Below are 21,093 nucleotides of genomic sequence, written 5' to 3'. Positions count from 1 at the left end.
TTTCTGGTAGGCAACAGCTCCATATGCCACCGCTGAATCAGGTTCTGTGATTTTGCCCTGCTGCACCTTTCTGCTCCAGGGCACCTCTGTATTTCTGCTGGCCACTGCCTTGTCAGAGAAGTGCTAACAGGAGGTGAGTGTGGGGCTTGTTTTCTCTACCCTCCTGCACAGGAGGTAGCACACACTCCCTTCAGCTGCTCCAGCCACAGGTATGTATCTATGGCCACATGCAGCAGCAGCAGCAGCAGCAGCAGCAGCAGCAGCAGCAGCAGCAGCTCATGAGGCAGAACATGCACAGGCAGCCTCAGGCTGGCAGGAGGGGCAGGTCACAGCTAATGCCTGGGAGCTGTAATCAGTGTCTCTTAATCTTTCTGGCTTTCTGTATTAAGGACATTGTTGCTTTTGCATTAAAAGAATTAGAATAGACTTGTCTTCTCTCAAGACCTCAAGGTCCTGCTTTCATTTGCCATTAAGTGCTCCGTGAATCCGTTTCATCAAAGCCTCCACACGGTGACCTTTGCTCAGTAACCTGCTCTCTGTAGTCCCTCCATAGTCTGAGGCTGCTCTTATTTAAATCACTCTTATATGAAGGGAATCAAGTACATCTTTTTCTCTGCTGGAGCAAACTAATGTCCTTCTGCACTCATGAAATGCAACAAAGGGACTGTGATTCAGGGGGCAAGGTGAGGCTGGCAGTGTCTGTGGAAACGAGACCAGTGTAATGGCAGGAGCAGAATAGGAAAGCAAGAGCACAGGTCCATCAGATGAACAGAAACCATCATATCACAAACAGAACCTCAGAAACAAGGCAATAAATGTGGTGAGTGGATGAAGAGTTGTACAGCAAGTAGCTGGGAACATGGTATGGATTTGTAGTGATTTATAACCACCAAATAATCCTGAGGCACAACTAAAGTAAATAAGGACACCACTAATCTGTCCTGGGAGAAAAAGTCACAGATACAGAAAGGCTCTACTGCTTTTATTACTTTCCCCCATATTTTCTGTGGTGGCCATACCAGATACAATTACGAGCAAATCTGAGGATTCAGGGACATGCCCTGGTGCTCGAGCTGATGGATCCCATCCTTGTCAGCAGGACTGCTGGCTTTGCCCAGCAGAAAGGCTCAGAGGAGAGAGAAGGGGAGGAGGAACATGGAAGGCATTGCTGCAGGAGCTGCACTCAGCGTTTAGTTGTTTTACAGGAATTTGCAGTGTTCCTGCCTAGCTCAGGAAGGAGATCAGCAGGTTGGTTTGCTGAGCCTGTGTGATCTGCTTTGCATTTCTTGTTGGCCAGATGTGAGGGCTGAAGCCTCCCTTTTCAGAGGCAGAGGTTAAACTGCAGGGTCTCACTGCACAGTTCTCCTTCACTTTGGCATCCAGGAGCTCTAACCAAAGAACTACCCTGAATCTGAGAGCAGGGAAGTGCTGGGGGACCAGTGAGTGGCTCCACTGACCTGGGCAACCAGTCCAGCCCATGACAGCTTTTATCTTCCTATGAAACAAACTGAACTCTCAATTTTATTTCTACAAAGCCTCTCACTGTCTGTTTTTCAAATGTAGCTGTTTCCCAGTGGTCCCATCCTTTGGGATTGACCTGGGACTCTGCTTTTCCTGGTTTCTTCAGGAGGCAGCCCTTGCAGGCCACACCAGTCTTGCTCAGGGCACAGCAATGCACCCTCACCCCAGCACTGCTCTCCAGACATCAGCCAGTGCTCACCAGTTTTCTGTCATGGAAACACTATTGTATTTAGATGCAAAAGTCATGCTCTTTTCATTATTGCAAAGAGCACTAGGTAATTTTGTGTGAATGTTCTCCTGGCAAAATCAATTTTTACTGCTGTATGAATGATATGAAAATGCATCAGCGTGGGACACTAATATACAGATTAATAATGTATGTGCTAGATACAAACCTGGGCAAATTGAGCTAGAAGGGGCCTTGTGGTTATGCAGTCTGTTTCTCTGTCCCAAGCCAGAATTACCTGTATTTATATTGATCATCCCTGGACCTCTCTGCCCTGCTTAACCTCTACCAGGGGCTCCACAGTCACTGCAGGTAATTTCATCCTGTGTTTACTGATCTTCCCAGCAGAAAGCTCCTGCTTTCCTCAACAACCACGAATACAATGAATGACTGTAGTAAAAGAACAATATGCAAGCAGGCAAGAAGGGCCCAGCAGGTGCAGGAGCCCTGGCAGCCTAAGGGAAGCATTACTTGGTTCAAGCACTTAGTTCAGGTTGCCCACAGTAGGGTATTGTCTGCAAATGGGGGAGGCACAACAGCCCTTTCAGCATTCTGGGAGGTGCAGACAAGATATGGTTCTTCAGCATCACAAAAAATAACTAGCAAAGGGTCAGTGTAAAAATGCAGTTCATTGCAATGAGAGAGGCAGAATAAATGAGAGTAGCTTCTTATACTGGTGATAAGGATCATCCCAGATTTATCTTTCAACTGTGTCAAAGTGTAACTGCTCTTCAGTTTTTATTGTGAGTGCTGTCATTGCAATAACATGCTAGAAAGGAACTGCTTTATTTATTTATTGATAAGAAAAGAGATTTACCTGCCATGTGATCTGCTGATATTTTTATGCCAGTACAAAGATTGTATCAGAAGTCTCAGCCAGCAGACTAATACCTGGAATTAGAGGAAAGGCAAATAGTGGAAACCTGCTGCTCCCAGTTTCTGTCCTAGTAGAGGGGCCATAAAGTGCACTAAATCCTGATTTTATTTAACATACTTCTAATGGAAAATGAGAGCTTTCCAATGGCTGTGGTCCAGTTCCCCAGAAAAGAGAATCCATGGCAGCATGTCCACTGCTGGCACAGACAACCCTGCTCTGGCACCTCCCTGGGAAGCAAAGCTAAAAAGCCAAAGCTGTTGATCTGACTAAGCAGCCTGAGATGGTTTTCCAGCCCTAATCTGGTAAACGTGCCTCTAAAGGTTTGTTTGATGAGATGGATTAGAGAAGAATACATGGTCCTTTGCAAAGATGGCTTCATAGATCACTTTTTCAGCCAAAACCTCCCATTTCAGACAAAGGAAATCAGAGGCAGCCCAGTGAGGAACATGTGAAAACAGAACACATCAAACCCCCCCCCCCCAGCTCAGTAAAAAGGCTCCTGATCTGAGGACTCAGATCATTTCCTTTCAAGCACCTCATTTAGCAGAAGGTCTCACACCACTTTCCCTGGCACAATTCTCTCAGATTTCCAAGGAATAAAACACCAGACCCCATTTGCACAGCCTGCCATTTCCTTTTTGCATTAAAATGCTGAGCTGCCCTTATCAGGTCAGTGCTGCCTTATCACCTCTCCTAGAAAAGCTTCCATCACACATATAACAGAATTAATATTCACTGCATCCCTCATGTCTCAGAGCTCACAGTTTAAAACCCCAAGTGCTGGTTTGGTAGCTCCAGCAAGCACCAGGAAGGATGGGCAGAATCTCTGTGGCTCCTGCCCCCTTGCCATGGGCCTCCTGGGTACAGCAGTGCCCTTAGGGAGCACCACGGGCTGATCCCGGAGGATGCCACATCCCAATGGAGATGGAACAGACCAGTCAGAGCACAGGGGTAGCAGAGCAGTGTTTCCATTTAGCTCAGCATCGTGATTTATTGACACCAGTACCAAATGCAGCCTAAGGAGAGGCAAAGCTGCAGAAGCACATTTTATCAGTGACTCCAAAGAGAAATCAATATGTTTGTATATATTAGTGGGAGCAATCTGTGTTAAAAAGCAAAGGGATGAGGCAGTTATGTTCTTCATGCTTTCTAGAATCCCATAGTTCTTAACATGCATTAGTCTCTGCTTTAAGCCTCTCAAAAGCTGGTGGGCTCCTCCAGGAGATCAGCCCCATCCACCTGCCCTTATTGACCCCTGGAAACCCAGAGCCTTGCTGGGGAGGCATTTTTCCAAAAAATACCTGGAGGTCTGCAAAGAAGAGAAAGGTTTAGGAAGATTTTTTTGCCTGTGAATGGTCTGTAGTGACCAGAAGATGCAGTGAGGTTCAATTTGTCCCTACTGACACAGTACACACTTGCATCTTCTCACTTAAAAAAACAGAATTACATTGATGAGGTTTGTGGTTCCTCTACTTGGCAGAGGAATTGAATGGGACCAGTTCAGTCAAATGAACAATTATAAGTGCTCTGCTTTGTGCAGATGTCCTTGGTAAAATAAAATTAAAAAAAAACCCAACAAAACAACTCAAAAGAAATAGTGTGAGTCACTAACAGCCTTTCTGTCCTGCAACCACTTGTGGTTTAATTTAGTGAAATGAAAATTTATTGGGACGTCACTCTGAGTAATTTCACTGTTTCCCTTCGGGAACCAAAATGTGCAAAGCATTAAGCTGGTCAGAGGGAAAACTGTCAGAGAAGGTAGCAGGCATGACAGGAGCCCACAAGTGGCACACACCACCCTGGCTCCAGGTCAGGGAGTGCAGGTTTGCATGGCTGCAGCCTCCCCAAAACAGCCGCTCATCACAGAGTGGCAAAAATAATCAGCTCCAACATTTGCTGCCACAGCTACAAGAGAAAATGGCACATTTTCTTACTGCAAATAAACAACTCTCACAGTGGCTCTGGACATTAGCGCCTTAAATGTCTGTGGTGACAGGACTACAGCACTAACAGTAAGTGAGCAGGAGAGAAGAACACAGCCTAAGAAAAGGCACCTACCTGTTACAGGCAGCAAAACCACCAGCAGGGACTCACTGCCAAGTTCAGTGAGCTGGAAGCCACAACTCTACAAAGGTGTGAGCACAACACTGCCTCTCATGAGAGGTGATCTGTGAAGTGTCACGGCAGCCCTGAGAGAAAACAAGCAGAAATATGTTAACTAAGGAACACAGGGTGTATATTAAGGGAAGATTGGAGGAATTCAGGCCTACCTATGATGTCAGAGTAATACCTGTGCATTTGCTGATGTCTTAGAGAAAAGACTCTGGGGAGGAAAATCTCCTATACTCAGCGAACCTGGAGCACAAGCACACACTGCTGTTCAGAGCAGAGGGCAGGGTCCTCAGCACCACCTTCAGCTTTGGAAAGTCTAACCCACCTTATAGTTGGTGGTACTTTGGAAGAAAATCCTGTAAAACTTGTTAAAACCAAGGATAACCGACTAAAAATCAGGTGCTTTGTTTTCTTCAATCTGCCTTTAGCCCTGGTGCCTATGCAGCCATGGCATTTTTAGCCCTGTGCTTTGGCCACCCTGCCAGGGTGTGCTGGCAGAGCAGCTGCAGGGCTGTGAGCTGTGTGTGTGTGCTGGCCTGTTGGGCAAGGCCAGGGTTCCCCAGTGCCCTCCTGTCCCCTGCCCTGGCCACTCTGTGGGCTGTGCTGCACGTTTGGCCCCCGGGGCAGCTGTGCCACTCACGGCCTAATCCACAGAGCACCATTCATATAGAGAGGAGGCCAGGTGATGTGGTGGGACCCACAGCTCAGCTTGCAGAGTTGACATCAGAAAGGATCTAAACACATCTTTCCTTATGTACTCTGTATATAAAAACATTGCATCTCACTCAGTGTGCTCTATCTAAAAGAAATTTTCGTTCACTCTCTGCAAACTCAGTGGAAGTTGAAGCAAGCCCATCTGTTTTAATCCCTGAGACTAACATTGCTTCCTCTCTTCCATAAGCTTGAGTTTATCCTGCTCTCTCTTGAATGGGAAATGCATCAACCCTCAAGTTTGATTAGTGTTAATCAGGAAACATCCACACCTGCATGGAGACAGTGGGAGGCTTTTCAATTAAAAAGGGATTTTGAGAATATAATGTCTCTGTTTTGAAAGGACAAATGCACCTTTCAAGGAATACAAGCTGTAAAAAGAATTTATATATTGTGTTTCTTCAAGTAATGCTATCATAAAATGAAGTGTCTTAATTGCTGGAGAGATTAATTTCTGCTCTGTGGAACCAAATACATTCAATGCTACTAAAAAGTACTGGGGAGCTTTTCAAAGGCTGGATGACAGAACAGCCAGTGAGTATCTTTTGTCCAATACCAGGTGTCTTTTTTCTTGTTCATTTTAGGTTCAAGAGCAAGGTGGTCTGGGGACTTGCCCCTGGCCAGGACTGCAGCAGGGCAGTGCATGGGGAGCAGGATGATCAGTGCTGGAGGGAGCAGCCTGGCAGGGCAGCAGTGCCTGACAGAGAGAAGTGATGTTTATTTGTTGTTCCCAAGTCTCTACTATCTTTAATGCCTGCTGAAATAAAACACTTGCCAGAAAAGTTGTCTCTGGTGCTTTAACTTCCTCATCCTTTGGTTAAATTCTGAGGATGTTTCTGCTCCTCATTTGCCAGGTTCCCAGTAAAGCCAGAGGAAGGCAAGATTTAATATTCCTGTAACACCTAAATATAAACAGTAATCAGATTTATAAACAATCTACAAGCCTCTTTCATAAGCTATAAAAACTTTATAAAAGTACATCTGTGCACTTCTGTTTCCTTTTCATAGTCTCTCACCTCTGCTTCTATTTCTCTAAATAGAAAGATAATAGTATTAACCTATTCCTTGGGGGTTTTGTGAAGGTTCATCAGCTAATATTTATGCAGCAAAATGGAATAAGTGCTGTGTAAGTGCTGAGCATCATTATTGTTCTCTCTCTCTTCATTAGCACATCATGTACATGTCAAGTAGACCAGATGAACACAGAAATTAGCTCTTCTCAAAGTAAGGCAAGTGAGAAAGGTACCATGACTGCTAGAGAGCCACTAATTAAAAATGTTTGCTGTGGGTGATGTCTCTGGCTAACAAAACAACCCTGTAAGATTCAAAGAATCAAATATATTCATTTACTCATTTGAAAAAGTTCTGTCTGCAGCAAAGCTCTGAGCATATGTACAAATTAAAAATGCTCCATGTTTCCATGTGGGTTGTGCTTTGGAAAACACACATATACAAACAAACACAGGGAAAAATGAGATCTGGGAAGAATAACTGAGGAGGTTTCTGGATTTTAGAATGCAAGACCTACTTGCTGTTTCAGCTGGATTCCTGTTTAAGACAGAACTGCTGTGGGAAGGGACATCCATGAGGAGTGGAGGGGCAGCTCTGTCCAGGAGCTCTGCACTGTGGAAGAGGAAAAACAGACGGAAAAACTAAAATCAGAACAAAGACAAATTCCAGGAAAGAAGCCCAGGCTGTGGAAGAAGAGCAGAGGTGAGCAGGGACGCACCAGGTTGAGGCAGTGAGGCCTCCATCCCCAGATCTGGGGTGTGCAGTGCCCACAGCACAAGGTACATGGATCCCCTCACCCCATGGCTCCGGCAAAAAGGGGAGACCACACCCTGGGAAAGCCGCTCTGCTCCCTCCATTCCACCTTCACTTAAATGCTGACTCCCAGACTTCCCTCTTTTTCTTACTTATTACCAACCAAAGAACTCTTCACTGCTCCAAAATCTACCCACCATGCGATCCTTTACCTCTTCCCCGGGGAGCTGGCGATGTTTTGCACTGGAGCACACAAAGCCGCAGTATCTCGCTCAGCTCAGCGATACTGGGGGAGGTTTTGTCCTGAGCTGCAGCACTCTGAGCCTGGTGTGCCAGCAGCCCCTGCTCCCTGCAGCAGTGCAGGGAGGGCTGAGCTCCCTTCCCCAGCTGTGCTGGAGGGTCTTGTAGCAGTGACAGGGGCTGCACAGCACCTCTGGCTCCATCTCTGCGACTCCCATTTCCACAGGGTTCTGATGCAGGAGTTTAGGTTAGTCCCAACACCATCAGGACTTCTCATCTGTCCATCTCAAAGTCTTCCTGTCTGGTCCATCTCAAAGGTTGTGGTGTTAGAGCTGTCCAGAACAACTTGGTGTTTGCTTTCAGAGCAGTTTGCCTTCTCTCAGAAACTTTTCAGGACGTGGCATGGTGTTATTTTGTACCTGAGGCCGCTGGAATGAGCCCTGCACAAGTACCTGAGCTGAAACAGCCTTTTCATATCGCATCACAGTCTGACACAGAGTATTGTCAGACTTCTCTGCAAAATGCTGCAGGGCTGTAATCACAGACAGTGTCTGAACAATGCACCAGCACCCAGCTGGGCATGGCAACAAAGGGGCAAGGGGAAAATGAGGACCTTGGGCAGAGGTTTTTGCAAATTGAATCCCTAGTCTGGGAAACTGAAAACACATATGAGACTAAAATCAGGCTGTGAAACCCAATTTGCTCTTCTTTTCCATAAATAACAACTTGATAATAGCATTCTGCTAGACATGGTCTTCAGTCAAGAGGACGTGACTTTCTTCCCACTTATGCAGATGAGAGGTTGCAGTGCCCTTCCATGGGAACCACAAAGCCTTTTAAGGGTGGGTTTACTCAAGAGACTAATTCCCCCATAACTGCTGTCTGGAGTGGCTGAGCCCTCTGCACAAGCCACTTTTCCCTGCACCCCTCTGCATCACAACATCCTTCTGTCCACTCTGCCAGCCTCCAGCTGCTTCCTCCCAGGGTGGATCTGCAGTGGGTGACTTGCAGAAATGACAATTCCTGTCACTGAGGGACATTAATGCATACTAGTTCTCTGGTGGTTTGTTGTTCAAGGATCATCTTCTAAACAAACTGATTAAAAGTGTGCGGCCAGGGAAGGAATAAGCACTATGGAAGAAAAAAACCCAGCTTCTCTCAGCACCCAGAATTTATGGATTTGGCCAGACTGAGGCCCTGTTTGATTAAGCTACACTATTTTACTTATTACTATAGAAAAGCCTCATCCACTTTGAGCCTGTCGTTCTGGGAACTGCAGAGTCGGTGAAGAGCTCATCCTACAGAAATCCTGTGCCCTTTGGGCATGCCAGGATGGGACATCTCAATGCTGAGGAAGGACATGTCAGAAATAGAATTCCTGAAATACAATGTGCCTGTACATGGACACACCAGCTCTCTCAGAAGGCTTTAAATAATAGGCAGATTTCCATTAGATGTTAGGAAGACACTTTTCCCTGTGAGGGTGGTGACGCCCTGGCACAGGTTGCCAAGGGAAGTTGTGGGTGCCCCATCCCTGGACGTGCTCAAGGCCAGGCTGGATGGAGCTCTGAGAGACCTGGGATAGTGGAATATATTCCTGTGCATGGCAGGGGGTTGGAACAAGATGAGCCTTAAGGTCCTTTCCAACCCAAACCACTTGTGGATATGATTCTTTTCCCTGGTTTATCTCCCGTCCTACATGGAAAATGGACCTTCTTCTCTCACAGTGGAGAAGAGATGGTTGAGAAGGGCTGAGACCAGCCCTGGTGCCTTCCCAGGTCTGCTCTTGCTTGAGGCCCTTGGGGCACTCCCTGCCTCAAACTGACACTCCCACTGCTTCCTCCTGCATGCAATGGTCCTGTTACACACCATCAGGATTTAGGATTGTGATGGAATTGCACCATCTGAGAGGAAGAGATGCTGCACTGCAAAGCTGAAGCAGACATGCCCTTCAGAGCAGTAACCTGCTCCATTAGCTGAGATTTCATCCCAATGCGATCATTCTTGTTCATGACGGTGCCTGTTTGAGATCAGGCTTTATGCTCAACCCATTTTCATTCTGGGCTTTAGACAATAATTTACATGCTTCACATTTTGAATTATTGAAGACAAACCGATAGTTTCAGTAAGGGGCCATAAACTATTCAGTGGATGCTGATCACCCCATCTCATTCAAATCCAGGCTCTGACCTAAGGGGATCTGGCTCACAGGTTGTTCCAAGTTAGAATTCAGCTGTCAGAAAAGACAAATTCACTCAATGCATTTTAAATGCCAGAGTCAAATCTGGATGGGAAGAAAGGCCATGCCAGCTCTCAGTCTTTTATTCTGTCATATTACTGCACTGTGTGCTACAAAATCCAAGCCAGATGTTTGTGATTAATGAAGATTTTCTCTCTAGGAATATCTGGCTACCCGATGGAATCTAATTAACCCTGACACAGACACCTGTCTTAAAGAGTATTGAACCATTTCTTGTTCCTGATATTTGCATTTCAGGAACATCCTAAAGGAGAAGGAGGAAGGATTCATGGTGAATGCTGTCCATTAATTTTCTTGATCTTTTCCTTTCAAGAGGAATAATCACTAAGGAGAAGCAGTGAAAACTGCAGATGGTGTGTCAGAACAAGTGTAATGTGCAGCTATAAAATAAAATGTCCATTTGCCATGGACAAGAGCTAGAAAAAGAAACTCAGTGAAGCAGGACAATTTTACTCTGATTAGCGTGGTCAGGATCTGACTCTTGGAAGATAAAATGTTCTCTCTTTGAACCAACCATTACATTCCTTTTTGCATGCTCTCTGCATTTCATAACCACTGCTTAGAGCAGCCTAAACTTCTGACATGTTCAAAACATTTCTAGAGAAGAGGTGAAACACTTCACAGGTAAAGGATAATAGCAATTTTTAAAAGCAAGTTTCTCTTGACTTTTTATGTTCTGAATAAGTTAACTGGTTCTCTTATTTTTTTCGTTCTTTTTTCTTTTTTTAAAAGGATGTGTTTCAGAAATGAATAAATGGTTCAGTGCATTTCTTCCACTCAGACTACGTAAAAACCCCCAACATTTAATCAATGCAGTGTCTGAATTACCTTCCACCAAAATCACTATGTAGTTTGTGTGAACATTTCAACATTTCTGAACCTGAAGCATCTCCTCATACAACAGATTTTCACTAAAGTTGTGTGGATGCGGCACTTAGAGACACGGTCTAGTGGTGGGCTTGGCAGTCCTGGGTGAACAGTTGCACTCAATGACTATAAAGGTGTTTTCCAGCCTACATTATTCTGTGATTTTATGCAGGGATGCTCTGCTAGGATGTCACACATCACTTGTGGCTGAATGTTCAATGCCTCTCCCCAGCTCCTCTCAGTTAGAGATGTAGCCTGTACCAGTCACCTCCCTCCTGCTACTCTGCAAAGGTTTGATGGCTTTGCTGGAGAGCAGCAGGAACAAAGGGAGCATCCTGAGGCACAGTGACCAGCATCTTTCATGATGGGCAGCTTTGGATCCTTGTTCACTCATGTCAGTACCAGTGTGTGTTTGCCTGTCTGTTTTTCTGCTGGGGTAGGATCAATTATGTTGATTATGTTAATCCAAGTATGACTTAATCTGCATCTGGTATTTCCCACAAACAATTGTGGGAACTGTGAGAGATGGACAGAGCTCTTTAGGGATCTCTCTGCTTTTCAGTGTTTCCCTATGGTTAATGGTAAGCACATTACACAGTCTTGCCTTTGGGATTCATCTCACCTGCCTATAAATATCTGAAAGGCTGGTCTCTGCTCCAAGACAGCAACCTGGATCTCTTCCAACAGAAAATGCAGGAACACATGTTGCTCCAGGGTGAAATCTCTCTCCTGGGCCAGGATGAATTGCCAGGGGCTGGTCGGTGATTTTCACTGGCTACAGGAGAAATATGGACAAATAGCTGAAACCAGCTAATTTTTAGAGTGTTAAAATAAGGTGAGACAAATGTACCCTTTGCAGCTGTATCTGTTTTGCTTTGCTTTTAAAAGATCTGCCTGGTTTTACAACACATAAGCAAGAATTCTTGCTTTCAGGACAAATCCAGGAAGATTAAAGAAACTTCCTTCCCCCACTGGCACGTTATTATTCTTCCTTAGCCGTCTACTGCTGTTCTGTTTAAGCTCCTTCCCTCAAAGCACCTGGTAGTGGGCACTGAGGCAGCTGCTGCATTGGAAGGAACCTTTGCATGGGTTTAGGATGGCAATTCAGCAATCCTGAATTCAGCAGTGCTGATGTTTGAAATAAATACTGAATCATGCACAGACAGGCTGCCGAAAAGTGTGCATTTGTCCTTGCTCTTCCTCAATTACCAGTTTGAAAGAACATCTTCTGTTCCACCTGCCTACACTGCAGTACAAAACTCCTCTCAGGCTGTTCCCTCGACTGGCTTTTGCTTTTAGCAGGAGAAACGTGCAGACCCCACTTCCCCCAGGGCTCCATCCATGTAGCAATCCACAGCAGTCCCTCACCAGGACAGCAAGGGGGCCCTGTCCATGAACATCACTGCTACCAGTCAGGTCTTTTAACCATGAGAGACTAATTGCAGTAGTGAACTGCAATGACCTTGCAGGACTCTCAGAGGAATCTGTGATGGAAATCCATTTGTTATAGTCCACACCTGATGCTGGGAGAAACACTGCCTTTTACATATATTTCCTGTAACTACTTTGCTTGTACAGCAGGACTTGGGCTGGGGGGAATGGTTTGGGTGGGGGATTATGGCTAACCTAAATTTAAAATTAGCCTAGTTCATTTTTTTTAAACCTTGAACACCATATCTTCTCACTTGTGTACCTCCTTCTGGCTGAAGGCAGGTGGAGGGAGCTGAAGAGCACACAGGGAGGGGCAGCACCCACACATGCCAGGGCTGTTCTCTGCTGCAGAGAAGTGACAGCCAAAACTGCTCTAGTGTTCTACTGTCTCCCCGGTGAACAGTGGGATTTAAGAAGTACTCCAAGAAGAAATACAGGGAATTAAAGGACAGCTGAGGGTGACAGCTCCATCAGGCCAACTCATGGAAGTGATCACAAAAGTTTGAATCAATAAGCCTAAGGACAAACAGGGCTGAGCAGGAGACTGTCAGTGGAGCTCTTGTCTGGAGTCTTCTCCCAGATCCGTGCAAGCTCCTGGGAGACAATCCATGGTGAAGCATTTAGTAATCATCTTACCCAGCCTCAGCACTGATGGGAAAATCAGTCCAATGTGCTTTCAGCCCAGGGAGGAGCAGGTGAGTGCTGCCAGAAACGGTGGGGCTGTGATGGGAGCGAGGACACAGCACTGAAGTGCTGAGACTGGTGCAAGGCCTGTGTCAAAAGAAGGTGGTAAGAAAAGGGGAGAGGAGAGACTGGGAGCAGGATTGAGTAATGAAGTTACCACATGGATATGATGACATAACTAAAAGTCACTGAGGTCATGCTAAACAAACCTAATAGTGAATTTGCATCTTAAGCTTCTTAATGTGTTCTTAACCACCCCAGCATCACTGCTGCTCATATGCATAAAAGGATGCTTTTATTTTATAACAGCAAAAGATTTGCTAGCCAGCCTCCACATCTGCTCCCTGGTAATTTAAATTAATGGCATTTATGCATTTTCTTTAAAGAAATGGTTGTTGCAGCTTTCCCCTGGTGCCAAAAGAAACATGTCTATTGTCTTCATGCTAATAATACCATTTTTAAAAGTCGAAGTTGTTTTTTATTCACTTAAACTGGGAATATGAATAGCAAAAGTGAATTACATTTGCATTGTATAAGAATAAAGAGGAAAGCACTTCAGTGCAGTCTTGATATACACTTAGGAAGCATTTTTAAAATTCCCATATTGCCAAAATGTACACATACACATTGAGGATAAGTAGCTTGTTCAAAGGATAATTCATTATAATTTATACTGTTTGGCTACTGAAATGATATGCTTTTTACTCCCAGTAAGAGTCTGGGTTATCTGAAAGTATCCTAGTCAGATGTTAGTTCCAGTGTCTTTAGCTTACTTGTGCCTTTGGATAAAAATTTTATGCCCAACATTAAAGATGGTCACATTTTCACATAACTAGCAACAGCTCAGTCTGTCTTGTAGGAGGGTGCTGGGTCAGTCCCTTAGGAGGACTGCACATGGTTTGTACAGAGTCTAGCAGGACCATTAACGACCTGTTAATTAGAGCTGCTTTTATAAACTCAGGAATAAAATGCTCACTCTCTGACTTGCCCAGCAATACCAGGTACAGTGTCATACCCATTTGTTCTTTGAGTTCTTTATTTGGTCTTGTTGGTGAAAACCACAGTGTTAATCAAAAATCCCAGCAAACCCAGGGAGTTCAGGCACCGAGAGCCAGTGCCCTGGTGTGCTCAGGGGGCTCCTGGAGAGCAGCTCTCACTGTGCACCAGGCAGTGCCCTGGTGTGCCCAGGGGGCTCCTGGAGTGCAGCTCTCACTGTGCACCAGGCAGTGCCCTGGTGTGCTCAGGGGCCTCCTGGAGAGCAGCTCTCACTGTGCCCGAGGCAGTGGCCTGGTGTGCTCAGAGGGCTCCTGGAGAGCAGCTTTCAGTGCGCCAGGCAGTGCCCTGGTGTGCCCAGGTGGCTCCTGGAGAGCAGCTCTCACTGTGCACCAGGCAGTGGCCTGGTGTGCTCAGAGGGCTCCTGGAGAGCAGCTCTCACTGCACAAGACAGTGGCAATACCCAGGCTTCATATTTGGATGCCTCCTCCTCCAATCCTTTGGCACATCAAAATGGGACTTCCTCAGCTTTTTCATCAGTGGTATAACAGAAAGATGATCCAATTTGTTAACTGTCTGGGAAGAGATAAAAACCCAACATTGCTACAATTTTGTTAAACACTTTGGTTTTCATGATCTACATATCCACATTGCTCATAAATTCCCATTCCCAGCTGCTCTTCACACTCTCAATGAATTTATCTCACTCTAATAATTCAGTATCTTTTAAAATTTGACTTGACTGAAGCAATTTTTGTCTCAGCTAATTCTGATTGTTTCTAATTTGGAAGGCAAAGGCAGATCTGGCTTAGCACGTCACTATATCCCTCAACACTCTTCAGTTCTCATTCAGCCTTCAGGGAATTCTTTAGTGGCTGAATGTCAGGTTTTAATTACATGCCTTTGTTGGAAAAGCTGTTTTATTTCAGTCCTTTATCCTTCTGAGCCACATAACTAAAGCTGGAAAACTGAACAGCTATTTGAAAACTGCATGTTGGAAGACAACACGTGTATAAAGGGGGTCACATACTTTGTGCATCACTTAAAAATCACATGGTGTCCAAACTTCCAGCATTGCACTATTCATAACACTGAACCATTGGGGTAATAATCTGGAATTGTGCCAAGGGAGTTACAATACAGTTTCTTTGATAATTGGTCTGTAAAATTAGGTTGCATTTCATTTAAAGAAAGCACCTAGCAAGATGAATCCTGACTCCAATCACATTAATTCACACTAAGCAAGATTTTTAATTAACATCCAGGTATCTGGAGATGCAGCAAAGTGCTTAATTCACATGGTTTGATGGAGAATTAGGCTACAGTTTGTTTTCTAAACCTCACTTCAACTTCCTTTAGACTGGTCCATCTTTCTTGTCCCTTCTTCTCACTCTCCCAGTGTTCCAGGCTGGCTGTGAGCGACAGGGCACAGTCCTGAAGCCGAGCACATGCTGCTATTAGCAGAGAGGCAGGGTTTGCTTTGCTAACCCATTGTTTGGAGAGGGCATTGTCCTACCAATCACAGGGTGAGATCATGTCTGCTCACAGAAAAGTGCAGGCAGACCGTTAGATCTCAAGGTAATGTCAATTATTGCTCCAAATTGCTGGCACACAGAGCAACGCTGAGACTGAAAGCAAATATGGCCTTAACATGCTGCTTGTGAGTTGGGCTGCTCAGGGCTCAGCAAGTGTTCTCAGCCAGCAAACCCCCGGGGAACCCAATTACTCTGCCCATCAGGCCCAGGACCATAAATTATTACACTAGAAGTAAGGAGCAGTGAAAAACATCAACATTATTTAACACTGCAGAGCTCTTTCTCCAGAGCAAACACAGTTTCTATGAGGATGAACCACAGCTGAGGGATTTGGGGTGTGCCTGTGCCATGGCAAACCGAGCCTGGACCACCAAACACATATGGAAGATTTCAGAAGAGCCAACTTATTGGGAGCTTCCTGTTGTTTTCCATAGCCTGCTGTACTGACTCCAGACTCCAGCCTCCAGCTATGGATTGTACTGCTCTGGAGTCCCTGAAGACAGTTCTGAACGTGGAAGGTAGGCAGGAAACAGGGCATCGATCCTTATCGACCCTCCAGCTCCACCTTGAACCTGGCTGGATGAAAACATCCCTTCCTAAGGCACCCCTGGGTGTTTTCCTGGGCTGGCCTTGCACCAGAGAGCACAGACAGAGCAGAACATGCCACCAATCTTTCCGAGTAAAAGCAAGGACTAAACATTTTCAGTTTACTTGTGTGAACAGCACAACACCTTGGTAATTAGCAGTTTGGGGGGGTTCCCATTCTGGCTGGTTTAATGAATATTAGTGATGGTGAGGAAGGCTGCTGTGAATAGCCAAACACTGCTGGAGCTGTTTATCAATGAGTTTCCAATCAAGGTCAGGCACAGCGGATTAAAAAAAGGCCAAAACAGTTTATGAAGTACTATTGGGTAACAGACATTGCTTAAAAAACCAAGAGAAACACAGGAGAAAGCTATTATGGACATTATGGAATTAGGTCTCTAGACATAATTTAACGTTTTTGTGAGGCATTCTGTAACATTCTAGTACTGTTAATGCCATGATATTTCATCACTACACTCATATGTTAACAGAGCAAACACATGACCTGTAATGTTTTGTATCCTAATTCCTTATAATAAATCCATATTCACAACATTACGGATCACTTTAAGTGAAACCAAGCTAGTCCCAGTTTTAACATGGACTCAATCCTTTTCCCAGGTATTTTTCATTTTTTTCTATACCAAGCTACCAATCACAACTAAAAGCACTCTTAAGCCCCCACGGATGAGATGCTTACAAAAATCAGGAGATTTTTATGTATCTGTTATTGTCCTTGAGGCTTGGCCATGGGTAAGATCCCCAACGTGCAGATTTGCATGACCTACCCGCCAAAGAACAGCAATATCTTTCCTTTCCCAATTTTCAGAAAAAATGTTTGTTATAAATCTGGGATTAAAGCCAGGTGTGGTCACAAACAAATTTGTGAAGGTGAAGTAATTGCTATTTGCTGAAAGTAGTTGCTTCCTGTTCCAATTACCACAGCAATTAATGTAATTCCCCATAATGCTCTCAGGAATAATAAAGTTACTGGAGAAGAATAGCAAACAAACACCTTTGCCTGCTCTAGGAAACAGATTAGTACCAAACCTGGTTTGTTATATAGACAGCAGGAGACGTAGCCCTTCACTTTCTTGCTTTTAAATGCTTGGCTTAGTCAAAGTCATGAGAGACAATTAGGTTTTTGTCACTTAGCAACCATAACTGGGTTCGGGAGCAAAGCAATTTGGAACAGGCAGTACTTGACTGCTAAATGCTGCCACTGCAGCACAGCTCCAGCCACTCACTGCTGCTCAAAACCAGGGACACTGGGGCACAGAAACACCATCAGGGTACCCTTTGTAAGAAGCATTCCCATTCCAGTTTTCAAGCTACCTGAGAAACTTTCTCTTCCCCTGATTTCCCACCATCCCATCACCCACAGAGATCAGTTTTTGAAGAAATGCTTGAGGCAGGAAGGACACAGATAAGCACCTAAGGCTGTCTCAAGGCATCAAGTGCTACTGCCACAAAGTCAGCTGCAGTAAAACACCCACACACTGTGGATGTCTCAGTGGATCTCTCCTTCTGGATGTTCACTTATATCACTTAGATGCTTTGGAGTTTCAAGTAGGTACTTAGGATGCCCGTGGATGAATAGGAAGTTTTGAATGAAAATATCAGGAAATAATGAAATATTACTATAATTCTACGTTTTCTGTAAATTACAGGACTTTGGTACATCAATAGTGGTAGATGCATCAAATGTTGGTGAGAGAAATATTATTCCTTTGTATAAAAGTACTTCAATTAACTCTATTTTCCCTCTCCACAGAAAATCTTAACTTGGTGGATTTATAAAACCACACAGTCCTTTCTCTGCCTGCTCTTGCAACATGCTGGAAGACCTGGGGAAAGCAGAGTGGGAAAGGTACCATGCACAACCAAACACACACTCTGGCCCTGACCTTGATGCACACCCACAGGGCAAGTAATTAAATACATGCTAAGAGTTATTTGAGAAAATAAAGCTCAGAAGACAGAACTGTGACTAACTGAGAAGGATTACAATTAAGACCCAAGACCTAACTTTGATATTGGTTGGAGCCATTCAGAGCAGGGGTTCTGAGAGGCTTAGTACATACCAGGGCAGCATCAGGCCCTTTCTGCTTACAGCTGTGATCTGACAAAAGCACTCCTGACTCACCGATGCAATGCTTGAGGCCATACAGCATCACCCAGGAGTGAGTCAAGTGTGAACTTCCCTAGGAGTTGAAGCACAGACTTGAAAACTGTTTGATGGCTATTACAGGAGTTCCCACTGGAGGCAGAAGCCCAGCGTGGCTGCTCTCAGAGCACTAACTGATGAAGAGACTTTCACTCTGATGTTCCAGCACCCAGCTAAACCATTCAGCTCTGGAACACTGAATAGGGTGTAGCTGAAAATGCCAGGAGCCAAGTATTTCTCATTACTTTTTGCTGCTGAAAATGCTATGGAAAAGGGAGGAAATGATTTTGGCTGGGACATATGACGCTTGCCAGGCAGTCCTTAAGTATTTCGTTCAGCCCCAGTACACAGGAAATAAAAATGTCTGGACATGTTTATTGAGGGTTCAGTTCTCTGCTTGTCGCACTTGGCAGCAAATCTGTGGCTGGCTGGAGGGGGCTGCTGCTGTCTGGGGAAGAGCAGCTGCCTCTCTTGCCACACCACCCTGTCTGATCCTTGGTGTTAGTGACCTGCTTGTTGATCATTCCAGGGAGATCCAGCTCCACAGATGTCATCTGCAGGGATGCAGGGATGCAGCAGAAAGGGAGTCAACAGATATAAAGTGGAACTTGTGGCTATGGGGCTTCAGCAGTTAAAAACAACTGCCTCCCCTCAAAGCAGTTCCTGGGATGGCAGTGCCACAAAAGTCTACATTCATCTCAATCTCTCAAAGTCCCTGCCCAGCCAAGTCCCTGGTTACATACCAACTATGTGCACCTTGTGTGTATTTTCCTTCTTTCCCACCCACTCCCCGTTATGGTGCTGCTGGGCATCCTTCTCCACAGCAAGAGCCCTGGGCACTTCCACCAGCCATGAGCCTCAGTATCTCCTGATGGAGCAAAGGATTTTGAAGTGTGGGAAGGAGCAGAGGATCAGTACAGACAGCAGAAGTCTAGGGAATGCTTAGTCATGGCACTCTTAGGAATATGATGTTCAGAGCTCCTGGGAACCACAGTCCCAGCAGGGAGGTGAAAAGTGACCACTGCAAGGAAAACAAGCAATATTCTGTAAAAATTCCAACCCTGAGAGCTAGTGGCCACTTCAGATTTTTTCAAGATTTCCATGTCTAAAGGTCTTGTGTTCTGAGGATAAATTGAGTACAAGAGCCAACGTTCCTGGTTTATTAGATGGGTATTAACTATGGTCTACAGAGAAATACAATGACATTTAAATTGCTTCCAATAATATAATTGTACCATGAAACTACTGTATTTCCTTCTGCTAAAATAAGAAACAATTATTGTGATGGTATTTTTGCTTTATTAAGAAATACTGTTCTTTTTTAACTTATGGTTCTCATTAGCACCAAATAATGGGCACCCACAGATCTAATTCTCAGGCTCAATTTGTGCTTAATGATACATTAAGTCTGCTCCTTAACTGCCAGAGCATGGGCTCCTGGGTGTTTCTTCCAGTTCATTTCTTAAGCATGTGCAACATTCCTGTCTCCTAAAAATTTGTTCCATAACAGGCCGTTCTGTGTCTCTTGTACTGGGGGTTCCTATTCTTCCTAGTCATTAGACTGGAAAGCCTATGAGTTACCCAAACATTTGTTCAAATAATCATATTCCAAACTGGTTTCAAGGCATACCTTTAAAATGTTCAGATGATCTTAGATTCTGAAAGTTACCAGGGGTTAGTCTAATATTTTCCAGCCAAACCCCAGAGTTTTAGGTACTGAACTGAACATAGTGTTCCTGGAAGACAAGAACAAATTGGAAAAGTATAAATGTTAGGGGAGGTATGAGCCAGAAGCCAAAACTCCAAATACTTTTTTCTGCATCATCTTAATGCTGTGAGAGTTGAAACCTGCACAAATACTCTTTCATCCTGAGGCAGAAACAGGGTGAATTTGAAATCTGTAAGGCTGAAAATAACTTTCCCCAAAATCTTTCTCTTACATTTCTGCTGCCACATTAGACACTGAGAAAAGAACAGAAGTGCGTGAAGGTCTTGGTATGAGCACTTGACAATGTGTCACCTGTCTGTGATCTGGCATTAAAAGTAATCCCAGGGTGACTGTGCTGCAGGCATTGCTGGGTTCCACAGGGTGAGCTGGGCAGGTACACAGGGACACATGAAAGCTGCCTGCCCTGGATTCTCTGGCTACAGCAGCACACCTGCATCCCCTATGGATCAAAGGTCCCTGAGTGGGGAATTCTTTTGTCTCTCCTGGTCTTTCTTTTCCTCTTTCTTTGTGTGCTTTTCAAACAGCACAAGAAAACAGATGGTGTATCCCTGGCACTGCACCTCACACCTTTGTCCCACACGAGCCTGGACCACAAGACTTTTGGAGGCCACAATGAAGCTGGACCTGGGTCTCCATTCACCAGTGTCCCATAGGGCATATCCAGGGATTTCAGAGATTTTATCTCTGGTGTAAATGGCCAGAGAGACCAATGCTTTCCATAGGTTTTGTGTTATCTGATACATGCTGTAGAGTCCTTTCTAACTCCATCCTTCCCCACTGTGCAGGCTGGTTGCTCCTATTTCCCTTTTCCTGTATGTTACCATGTGGGATAAGCAATGGAGGCTGAGCACTGTTCAGATACAGCTCAATGATCTGCCAGCGTATTCCTTCTCTGAGTGTTTGAATTCCCCAAGTGTAACTTCCAGATTTAATTTAGTCCCATTATATCACCAAAACAGAACTCTGCACCTGCATTTCTCTCTGTCCTGGGATTTGTTGTGCTTCCTGGTACTACTCCATGAAGACATGCAAACAGCTGCACAAAGCATCATGTTTTGTGATGGTTTTACTTTTGGCTTGCTCATAATTAACAGTTAGCTGGTGAGGTAAATAAAGTATTATTCCACATCCCTTGTCTGCCTCTACAGACTGACTGCTTAGTGCAACCACTTTACAACTTCTTCTTCATTATAATTATTTAAGATACTGCGATATTCTGAATAACTTAGAAAATTACTTTGTTTTACTTTGTTACATGCTACCACTGAGGACTCTTCAGCTGCTCATACTCCCTGTAGTTGCCAAGCTGATAAATAGGAAACATTGCCTGTTGATAACCTGCAAGGAACATCATCTTCCTCAAGTGGAACAAGCACTCCAGTTATGACGTA

The sequence above is a fragment of the Pithys albifrons genome, chromosome 10 (assembly GCF_047495875.1).
Source record: "Pithys albifrons albifrons isolate INPA30051 chromosome 10, PitAlb_v1, whole genome shotgun sequence".
Classification (NCBI taxonomy): Eukaryota; Metazoa; Chordata; class Aves; order Passeriformes; family Thamnophilidae; genus Pithys; species Pithys albifrons.
Note: the sequence above shows the minus strand (reverse complement) of the source record.